We start from the raw sequence: 11,012 nt of genomic DNA, 5'->3' as shown, positions 1-11,012 counted from the left end.
TCCCTAACTGCAGAGCCAGGAGTAAGCCCTGAACCAGTCTGGGTGTGGCCCAAAAACAACAACAATAAAAATCCCACCATGGCTGGACCATAAAATTAGGAGGGCAGGGGCTGGAGCGATAGCACAGCGGTAGGGTGTTTGCCTTGCACGCAGCCAACATGGCCGACCCCAGTTCGATTCCTCCGCCCCTCTCGGAGAGCCCGGCAAGCTACCGAGAGTATCTCACCCTCACGGCAGAGCCTGGCAAGCTCCTCGTGACGTATTCGATATGCCAGACACAGTAACAACAAGTCTCATGATGGAGATGTTACTGGGCCCGCTCGAGCAGATCGATGAACAATGGGAGGACAGTGACAGTGACAGGAGGGCAGACTGTTTGAAAAGCAAGGTTGGACCAGGGACCAGATTTGTTTTGTTTTGATTTTGGACTGCACCTGGTAGTGCTCAGGGCTGTACTGTCTCTCCGGCCCCTTGAACCAGATTTTAAAGTGACTTGGATGTTAGCTTCAAAGCATACTGGAAAGATAGATAGTACAGCAGGTAAGGCCCTTGCCTTGCACGTGCCCCACCCACCAGCACCACGAGGATGCCAGAATAACCACCAAGCATCTCTGGGTGTCACCCAAAAACTAATAAAAAGGAAAAAAGCTTCGGGATCCTTTTACAGAAAAGGACGAGAGATTTGCTTTTTCTTTTGGCAGTACCAGAACATAGAACCAATAGTCCTGGGGTCAGTGAGAAAGCACTGAGGGTAGGGTGCTTGCCTTGCATGTAGCCTACCCAAGTTCACTCTCTGGCACCCAGGATAATTCTCTGAGCTTAGAGCTAGAAGTAAGCCCTAAGCAAAACCAAAAAAGCCAACCTGTATCCTCAAATATGAGAGGTCAGTACCCTGCCACTAAGTTACACATCCCCACTCCTCAGATTCACATCTTCCCCCTCCTCCCCCGTGTGTGTGTGTGTGTGTGTGTGTGTGTGTGTGTGTGTGTGTGTGTATTTGGTTTGGAGCCACTCCCTGCAGTGCTCAGGGGCACCATATGGGATGCTGGGGATCTAACTGGATTGGCCTTCTGCAAGGAAGGTCAAAGCCCTACCCACTCTGGCCCCAGGATTTGCATTTTAAAGGACTTTGTTCTCTGGAGAATGGCCTGGCTCTTTATTAGTCCCAGTGAGGCCCTGTATCTCTCCCATCCCTTCAAGACAAATATGCACACAGGTAGCTAAAAGTCTATCACCTGATGGGAGAAAGTATTCCTAATGCGCTTCAAGTGTGCTAGGTCCCCTTCCTGTGCTTGACAGCAATTTCTCCCACTTGATTCTCACAGATTTAGTTCTGTCTTCCTGCTGGCGTCAGCTCCCTCCCTGATGGGATCTTATCTTTTACCCATCACTCTCTCTGCCTTCCTGGCGCACCAGGCTGTCAGTGGTGGATAGTGTTCGAAGACCAGGTGTGGTGGAGGCCTAAATAACAGACTTGACTGAGCTTCAGGGGCTAAGGTGTTTGCCTTAGATGTGGTTCAGTCTTGGTGCTGGTGAACACCATTGGGAGTGACACCCCAGTGACCTGGGAGTAGCCCCTGACAACTGCTGGGTTGGCACCCCCCGAAAAGTAACAGACCACCTTTTTTCCTGGCCTTCCCTGTATTTCTGGTGCCTTGCCACCTCTCCAGCCTCCTTATGGGTATTCCTCCCCCACCTACTTTCTGATCTCCCAGAGTCTAAAAGGTTTAACCCCGTTAAACTCTCATTTGCAGCTAATAGTGCAGCGGGGAGGACGTTTGCCTTGCACACAGCAGACCCGGGTTCGATCCCTGGCATTCCATATGTTCCCCCAAGCACCACCCGGAGTAACTTCTGAATGCAGAGCCAGGAGTAACCCCTGAGTGTGATTGGATGTGACTCTAAAAGCCAAAAAATGAACTCCTATTCCCACAACATGCCTTGTCCTCCTCCACTACTCTTGCATGTGTTTCTTCTCCTACTTGCCTCCTTCTGACGTTAATTCCCCTCCCGCCCGTTTCTTGTGACAGCAGGGCCCATGCTGCCTGCCTCCACGCTCCCTGGGGATGGCACTCCTTTTAGTTGTGCAGGAGCACATCTGGTTGCAGCGCCCCAGAAAGAGCACACATTTTGTTGCAGAACCAGTGGTCTCACGGGGCAGTAACTCCAGGCCTCTTCTCAATGCATGTGGGGTGGAATAAGGGGATCAAACTTGCAGAGTCCCGAGACAAACAGGAACAATGCATGCTTTCCAAGCAGTGTCCTCTTTGTTACCCAGATGTGCCAAGGGAGATCCCTGTAGCTCAGAGACCACCCTCTCCACTGCTGCCAGAACAAAATTTGTGACTTCTGGCATATGGCCAGTCAAGTGTGTGAGAGATAGGTCAGTGAGCAAGTGCAGGAGACCTGGGTTTGATCCCCAGCACCACATGGTCTTCTGGAAATAACTCCCAACATAAATAAAAGTTATTTGATGCCCCTAATACTAGAGAGAGTAAATCTCTTACTTGTATATATTGAATACCCACAGACTCATTGGTAAACTAGCTGAGTATATGCCCTAGGTATATCCTAGTGGTCACTGCATCTAAGTTTGAGACTCAGTGATACCAAGACTTACTACTCATGCAAAACAGTGAGGCCATGAACTTTGTCCTATACTAAGTCCCTCCACCACTAGAAAGTTTCTCTTCCTTTTTCCTTTCTCTTCTATTTTCCAATAAAGTATTCCCCTTTCTGCCTTACTCTGTCAAAGAAAGAAAGAAAGAAAGAAGAAAAGAAAGAAAAAACATCAAGGCCATATTCCTCATTTAAGATGTCATGAGATTCCACTTCTAGGTGCCTGCTCACAGAACACAAACACTAATTCAAAAACTGTATATACTCTTGCATTCATTTAGAGGATCCTTTACAATAGCCAAGATATAGGAATAGCCTAAGTGCCTAGGAACAGATGCAGATGTGATACACACACACGCACACACCCCATACGGCCAATGGAATGCTACCTAGTTGTCCAAAAGGATGAAACCTTGCCATTTGCAACAGCTTGGCTGGAACTGAAGGGATTGGACTAAGCAAAGTAAGTTGGCCAAAGAAAGACATGGTTTCAGTCATATGAATTATAATGAAACAAAGCAAAGGGCACAGGCAAAACCAAATTAGGACAAATCCTTGGCAAAACAGGTTATCAGAATGGGGTAAGCAACAGGTAGAGGGGACCCATCCAATGGACCGTGATAGAGGTCGTTTGTACCTCAGTGGTGGGTGTAGTGGGGAAACATATACTTTTTTTTTTATTTTGGTTTTTGGGTCACACCCAGCAATGCACAGGGGCTGCTCCTGGCTCATGCACTCAGGAATTACTCCTCGCGTTACTCAGGGGACCATATGAGATACTGGGAATTGAACTTGGGTCGGCCACATGCAAGGCAAATGCCCTGCCTGCTATCACTCCAGCCCCAAAACAAATATACTTTTTCTTTTTTTCTTTAGTTTTTGGGTCACACTCACTAATGCTCAGGACTTACTCCTGGCTCTGCACTCAGGAATTACTCCTGGCGGTGCTTGGGGGACCATATGGGATGCTAGGAATTGAATCTGGGTCAGGCACATGCAAGATGTGCACCTTACCCACTGTACTGCCTCTCCAACCCCACAAACATACATTTAATGGATTCCAACGACATACACAATGTTGAAAACCAAAGCTCCCCCAATTAAAAAAAATTTTAATGGTGCTGCTGGTTGAGAACTTCTCATTATGATGAGGGCTAACTCAGCCATGTCCCAACTTGTGCAGAGAAGCACAGTTGGCCTTCATCAAGGCTGGGACAGTCCCCAGGAAGAGGCAGCATGGGGATCAGAGAGACAGAACAGGGGTTAAGGTGTTGCTGTGTATACAGCCAACTTCAATTTGATCCCCAGTGTTACATAGGATCCCTTCTGCAGCATTGCCAAGAGTAGATAAAAAAATAAAACTAGGGGCCGGAACAATACAGTACAGCTAGTAGGGCATTAGCCTTGCATGCACCTGATCTGGGTTCAATCCCTGGCACCCCACGTGCAGTCTCCCAAACCCTGCCAGGAGTAGCCAGGTGTGACCTCAGAACAAGTAAGAATTACAAATAAGTGAAATAAAAGTAAACAAAAGCCCGATGCTTTCAAACCAATGTATTTTGCTCGCCAAACTGTCGATGTCTGTCGCCTTGTGCGGCTCTGATGTTCTGTGAACTTCTCTAATGAGGATGTAGCCTCGCAACCAGGTTTTCCCAATGGGACTCATGCTGTGGAACTTTCCACCACCCATGGGACACCTTTGCCATCTGCTATGGGATAAGAAGCCACTTCAGCCTCATCAGAGGATCAGGGAAGGGGTTTGGGGTAGGCGGGGGAGGGGTACCTTGGCAGTCATTTTGGTGAATGAATGTATCTTTCATCTCCTTTCCAAAAGGAGGTTCTACCTTGGGACCAGAGAGATAGTACAGTGGGTAAGGCGCTTACCTTGCATGCAGCCAACCTGGGCTTGATCCCTGGCATCCCAAATTGTCCCCTGAGCACTGTCAGGAGTGATTCCTGAGTGCAGAGCCAGGAGTAAACCGCTGAGCATCACCAGGTGTGGCCCAAAAATTGAAGGGAAAAAGAAGGTTCTGTTTTTCTTATTCCTCTCCCAAGGGGCACAGTTCCCCATAATTGCACTGAATGGGGTAGTAAAGGGAGGGAGCAGAAGATGGAACTTCAGTCAATGCCCCCCTACCACCCTTTTCCACTTGATTCAAGGAGTTTCTTCTTTAAGTCTCAGAATTCCACCTCTTCTGGCACCTGTTTGTCAAACATTTCTCTTTCCGCATCTCGGATCTGCCTCATAAATGCCCTCCCTGATTAGTCCTCCTATGTTTCTCTCTCTTCTCCCAACATGACCTCAAACATTGGTCTCATTGTCGTCCCTTGATGCAGAATCACGCCTTACAACTCCTTCCAGGGACCTGACTGATGAAGTTCTTGAGCCAGCTGCCTCTCCTGCATGCATCGATCCCCCTTCACATCTTCCTGAGCTTTGCATTGTGTCCTGTAGACACCTTCTCGTCTCCCGCATCTTTGAGTAAGCCTAAGAACAGCAGGTCCACCATGCCTGGTTCTGGAAGCTGTAGCACACGTGGGAGCCCAGTTGTCTGCAGTGCCTGATCCCTGCCCTTCCCATCTGCTGCTCTCCGGTGGAGAAATTGCTCCCCCAGAAGGAATAGACACTCCCATTTCCTCCTTTTCAGGTCCAGAGTGTCAGTATTTCCATGTAGGTCTTGAAGCCAGTGAAGTTTCTAGCCCCCCAGCCTGTCACCATGTTCCCAGCTTTTCTTTCTTCTCTCTGAGCACCCCATCCATCTAGCTCAGAAAAGTTACCTGGGCAGGGGTCAGAGAGATAGTCCAGTGGGTAGGGCACTTCCCTTACATACAGCCAACCTTGGTTCGATTCTTGGCATCCCCAGGAGTGATTCCTGAGTGCAGAGTCAGGAATAAGGCCTGAGAACCCCCACCAGAAAAAAAAAAAGTTCCCTGGGTTATATCATCAGCACCACGCGCGTGCGCGCACACACACGCACGCATACGCACACATTCACTCATCTCAAAACTCTACCTTTTTAAGTGAAAATCACTTTCAAAAAATTTTTTTTAACTGAACCAGAGATTAGAGGGGCTAAGACTCATTATGGGGTTAAGGGGCAATGGCTAGCCATGATTCAATCCCTGGCATTCTGAACATTGCAGAAGTGATCCCTGAGCACAGAGCCAGGAGTAAGCCCTGAGAACTGCCGGATATGGCCCAAAACCAAAATCAAATGAACAAAAATTTGTATCCAGCATCATGAGACTTCCAATGCTTAAAAGATTTTCCAGGGAGAGATGGAGAGATAGCGGAGGGGGTGAAGTGCTTACCTTGTATGCCGCCGACATCGGTTCGATCCCCGGTGCCCCATATGGTCCCCCAAGCCCTGTCAGGAGTGATCCTGATCCTTGAGTACAGAGTCAGAAGCACCGATGGGTATGGCCCCCAAACAAACAAAAAATGAATAATGAAGGGGAATTTTAAGAATAAAAGGCTGGAACAATAGTACGGCAGGTTGGACGCTTGCCTTCACGCAGCAAACCCCACAACAACTTATGATTGTTCCCTGAGCCTGCCGGAAATGATCCCTGAGCTCAGAGTCAGGAGTAAGCCCTGAGCACTGCTGGGTGTGGCCAAAAAAAAAAAAGTAAAGAAAGATTTTCTAGTGAGATTAAAGGTGAAGACTGACCAATGAATTCTTTGTTTCTTTTCGGGACACACCCAACAGTGCTCAGGGGTTGCTCCTGGTTCTACACTTAGGAAATACATTTGGCAGTGCATGGGGGACCGTATGGGATGTGGGGGATAGAATCCAGGTCCATGGCACACAGCCAAGCACCCTTGTCCACTGTACTACCACTCAGGCCCCACCAGTGGACAGATACATCTCAGAGCTATTATAGGCTTAGTTCTAGACCAATTCAATACAGGAAATAGTTCAGTAAAAACAGGTTATACCAAGTTTTTGGTTTCCAAGTGTTTATGAAAGTTCTGTTTACACAGTCTGTTAAGTGTATAGTAATGTTGTATCTAAAAAATAGACAGGGCCTGGGGGCTGGAGCAATAGCACAGCGGGTAGGGCGTTTGCCTTGCATGCGGCTGACCTGGGTTCAATTCCCAGCATCCCCTATGGTCCCCTGAGCACTGCCAGGGGTAATTCCTGAGCGCAGAGCCAGGAGTAACCCCTGTGCATCGCCGGGTGTGACCCAAAAAGCAAAAAATAAATAAATAATAGACAGGGCCTAGAGAGTTCAACAGGCTGAACATGTGCTTTGCATGCAGGATTGGATTCTTGGCACCAAATGGCCCCCCACAGACCACTGGGAGTGAGCCCAGAGCACAGACCCAGGAGGCACCCAGCTGAGTGTGGTCTTCCGGGTGTGGTCCAAAACTAAAACAAACATACACACCTTAATTAAAAATACTTTATTGGGGGGGAGGGGCGATGGATGGGGAGGTATTATTGGAACGATGGAGGGGAGTTGACACTGGTGGTGGAATTGGTGTTGAAATATTATATGCCTAAAACTCAACTATCAAAAAGTTTGTAAGCCACAATTCTTTTTTATATAAAAAAATGTTACATTGGGGCTGGAGTGATGGTTTGCTTGCCTTGCACGTGGCCTAGCCAGGTTTGGTCCCCGGCACCCCATCTAATCCCTTGAGCCCACCAAGAGTGATCCCTGAGAGCATAGCCAGGTTCAAGCCCTGAGCATCACTGGGTGTGGTCCCCAAACCAAAATAAATAAGCAAAGAAATGAAAATACTTTATTGCCTAAACATACTAAACATTATTTCAGTCTTCAGTGAGTTCCAGGGTTTGTTTCAGTGGTGACAGCTGCTGACTGGCTAGTGGAGGCCGCTGAGAATTGAGGCAACTATGACAATTTATTGCTTTCAGGGAGTGTGGTAGGGCCATACCTGGCCATCCCCGGCAGCAGTGCTCAGTGTTTACGCCTGACTCTGTGCTCGGGTAGAGATCAGAAGACCTTATTCAGGGTCAGGAATAGAACCCAGATCCTACCCACTGTACTACCTCTCTGGTCCCTCTGACCCCAATTTTTTAAGGAAAAGCAACTGTGTGAGGTTTGTCACAGCTACAGATTTGCTTTTACAAAAGAAATGTTTGATAGTATTTTACCAACAGTAAAATTTCCTTCCAAATTGGACTTGGCCTTCTTCAACCCTGCCCCCGTGTCATTGCCTGAGTAATAAAGTATTCAAAACTCTTCCTCGTTCCTTGAATAATGTTCGCAGGGAACAAGGGGAGGTTTCATCTCTTAACTGCTGCACCCTGCACCCTGGGTCCCCAGGACTATGGGCTGTAGGGTTGCCTTGGCACAGGCAGTGGTGCTAATGGGAACAATTTGAGAGCACTGGGGAGCGAGCTCCCAATATCATGCTAATTCTGAGGCTTTTTTTTTTTTAAGTAAAGCATATTTTATTTTTATCTATTTATTTTGGCTTTTTGGGGCTGGAGCGTTAGCACAGCGGTAGAGCATTTGCCTTGCGCACAGCTAGCCGGCAGAGCCGGGTTCGATTCCTCCACCCCTCTCGGAGAGCCAGCAAGCTACCGCGAATATCCCGCCCGCACGGCAAAGCCTGGCAAGCTCCCCGTGCTGTATTCGATATCCCAAACACAGTAACAACAAGTCTCACAATGGAGACATTACTGGGCCTGCTCAAGCAAATCGATGAACAACGGGAGGACAGTGTTTGTTTGTTTGGCTTTTTGGGTCACACCCGACGATGCACAGGGCTTACTCCTGACTTTGCACTCAGGAATTACTCCTGGCGGTGCTCAGGGGACCATATGGGATCCTGGGAATCGAACCGGGATAGGCCGCGTGCAAGGCAAATACCCTACCCGCTGTTACTATCGCTTTAGCCCCTAAAACAGACTTTCATTGGAGGTTTTGAAGGGAAGGAGAGAGAGAAAGTGGGAGAGAGTGGAGAGTAATGTGCTCAAGAGAGAACCCGGGCTTCTCCAAAGGCGGAGAGCCCCCCTACACACACCCCAGCATTAAGACACAAATGCATTAAAGTACACATCTCAACAGGGGAGATGTTGGCGATGTTTGGAGATGTTTGGTGCCACATGTGCTTGACCACGTGGGCGCAAGCAGCACATAGGCTCGGGCATCATATGTGCCTTGAGGCTTCTTGAGTCCATGTCCCAGGCCCTTCTCACCCCAGTCCAGGCTGGAGTCTGCACTGGCCTTGCACTCCACGTAGACAAGCCCCGTTCAACCCCCAGCCCTGCACCAGAGTCCCTGGATGGACTGCAGAGCAGCCCTTCAGCACTGTCAGATGTGGCCCCAACCTTCCCCCTCCCACCACAAAAAGAAGCCACTTTCCTTGCTCCACCGATGCTCACCAACGCTCCATCCAGTGGACACAGCCGCTGGGACACAGCTTCAGGTTCAGCTGCTAATTCCAGTTCTCAGGTCGTTTCTGCTATGTCAGCACCTACTTCCTCTCCGTAGTCTGTGCTGTTGTTTGTTTTGGGGTCACACATCTGGCTTACTTCTGGCTCTGTGCCCAGGAGTCACTCCTGAAAATGCTCAAGGGACCATTTTGGGTGCTGGCATTGCAACTATTTCTCGATCTTGAACCCCTCAAAATCTTCCTGGAGGACTGGAAATCAACTTCCTCCAAAAATATCATGTTGATATTTTTACCTCATTCAATCAATCACAAATTACCTTTGTTTTCCTTTTTGATGGTGGGGCGGGGGGCGGGGGGAGAACACACCCAGTGGTGCTCAGGGTTTACTCCTGGTTCCGTACTCAAGGCTCATTTCTGTTGGTACTCAGGGGTCTACTATGGGTACCAGGGATTGAACCTAGGTTGGCCACATGCAAGGCAAGCATCCTTCCGATGGGTAGTCTTTTTAAATATTTTTATTGTTGGGGTCATACCTGGCGATGGAGGAACCATATAGGGTGTTGGGGGTCAAACTTGAGTCAGCAACATGCAAGGCAAATGCCCTACCCACTGTACTTTCTCTCCAGCCCTCTAGGAATGATCTTAATGATGTCTCGAGATGGTGAGCCCTTTCCAGAGGTTTTCAGTATTTTTTTTTTCCTTTTTGGGTCACACCCAGCAATGCTCAGGGGTTATTCCTAGCTTTGCACTCAGGAAGTACTCCTGGCAGTGCTCAGGGGACCAGATGGGATGCTGGGAATCGAACTTGGGTCGACCGCGTGCAAGGCAAACGCCCTACCCACTTGCTATCGCTCTGGCCCCGCAGAGGTTTTCAATTTACCTGTCAGAGGAATCACATTTGTGGCAGCTGAGGCGTATGAAATGGATTTCTTAAATAATAAGACTTGAAAACCAGAACGACTCCTCCAGGGTCCAGGGCTGAAGCGAGGTTGTTGTGTAGCTGTGTGAAGCATTTATCTACTTGGACATCTCCATCAGATACATTGTTAGCAAACAATAATATTTTGAAAGGAATCTATTTTTTTCTTAGAGCTGTCAGTTTAGAATATGCAGTAAACCATGTTGCAAACATATGTGCTGTCATTCAGACATTCATTTATGGAGTGTAGGCAGAATCAAATTAGCATACTTCTCAAGGGTGCTTGGATTTTTTTGGGGGGGCGCACACCCTACGATACTCAGGGGCTACTCCTGGCCCTGCAGTTAGGAATTACTCCTGGTGGTGATCAGGGAACCATATGGGATGCCGGAGATTGAACTGCCTCGGCCACATGCAAGGCAAATGCTCTGGTCACTCACTGCACTATTGCTCCCAGTTTTGTGTTTTGTTTTTTCGGGGGCCACACCAGGTAATACTTAGGACTTACTCCTGGCTTGGCATTCAGGGATCACTCCTGGCAGTACTCAGGGAACCATACGGCATGGGATGCCAGGGATCAAACCTGGGTCAGCCTCATGCAAAGCAAGTGCCCTACCCACTGTCCTATCTTACCGCCCCTCAGATTCTTTTTTTTTTTTTAATGTAGGAGTATTGCTATTTATTCAGCCACTGATTAGCTGATTGAATTGGGCATGAACTCCAGCCTACTTTTCCTTTTTTTTTTTTTTTTTTATAATTTTACTCATTGAATCACTGTGAGAGTAGTTACAGAGCCTTCGGGTTCAAGTCTCGGCCACACAATGAAACACCTGTACCTTCACCAGTGCCCATTCTCCACTCCCAAACACCCCAGTATACTCCCATCCCACACCCTCCCCCCACCCGTGGGGCAGATGATCTCCACACCACTCTCTCTCCACTTTGACCACACTCAACATTTTGACACCAGACCCACCCCTACTATTTGCGATTTTACCCCAACACTCAGATCTGCCGAAAAGCTAGACAATTTGTTTTCCACTGCTGGTCACGAATAACATATGATGTCGCATGGCTGCAGCAGTGGCCGCACGATTTTGAAAT

The sequence above is a fragment of the Sorex fumeus genome, unplaced genomic scaffold (genome assembly GCF_029834395.1).
Source record: "Sorex fumeus unplaced genomic scaffold, SorFum_2.1 ptg000130l, whole genome shotgun sequence".
NCBI lineage: Eukaryota > Metazoa > Chordata > Mammalia > Eulipotyphla > Soricidae > Sorex > Sorex fumeus.
The sequence above is the reverse complement of the archived record's forward strand: the minus strand, read 5'-3'. Positions refer to the sequence as shown.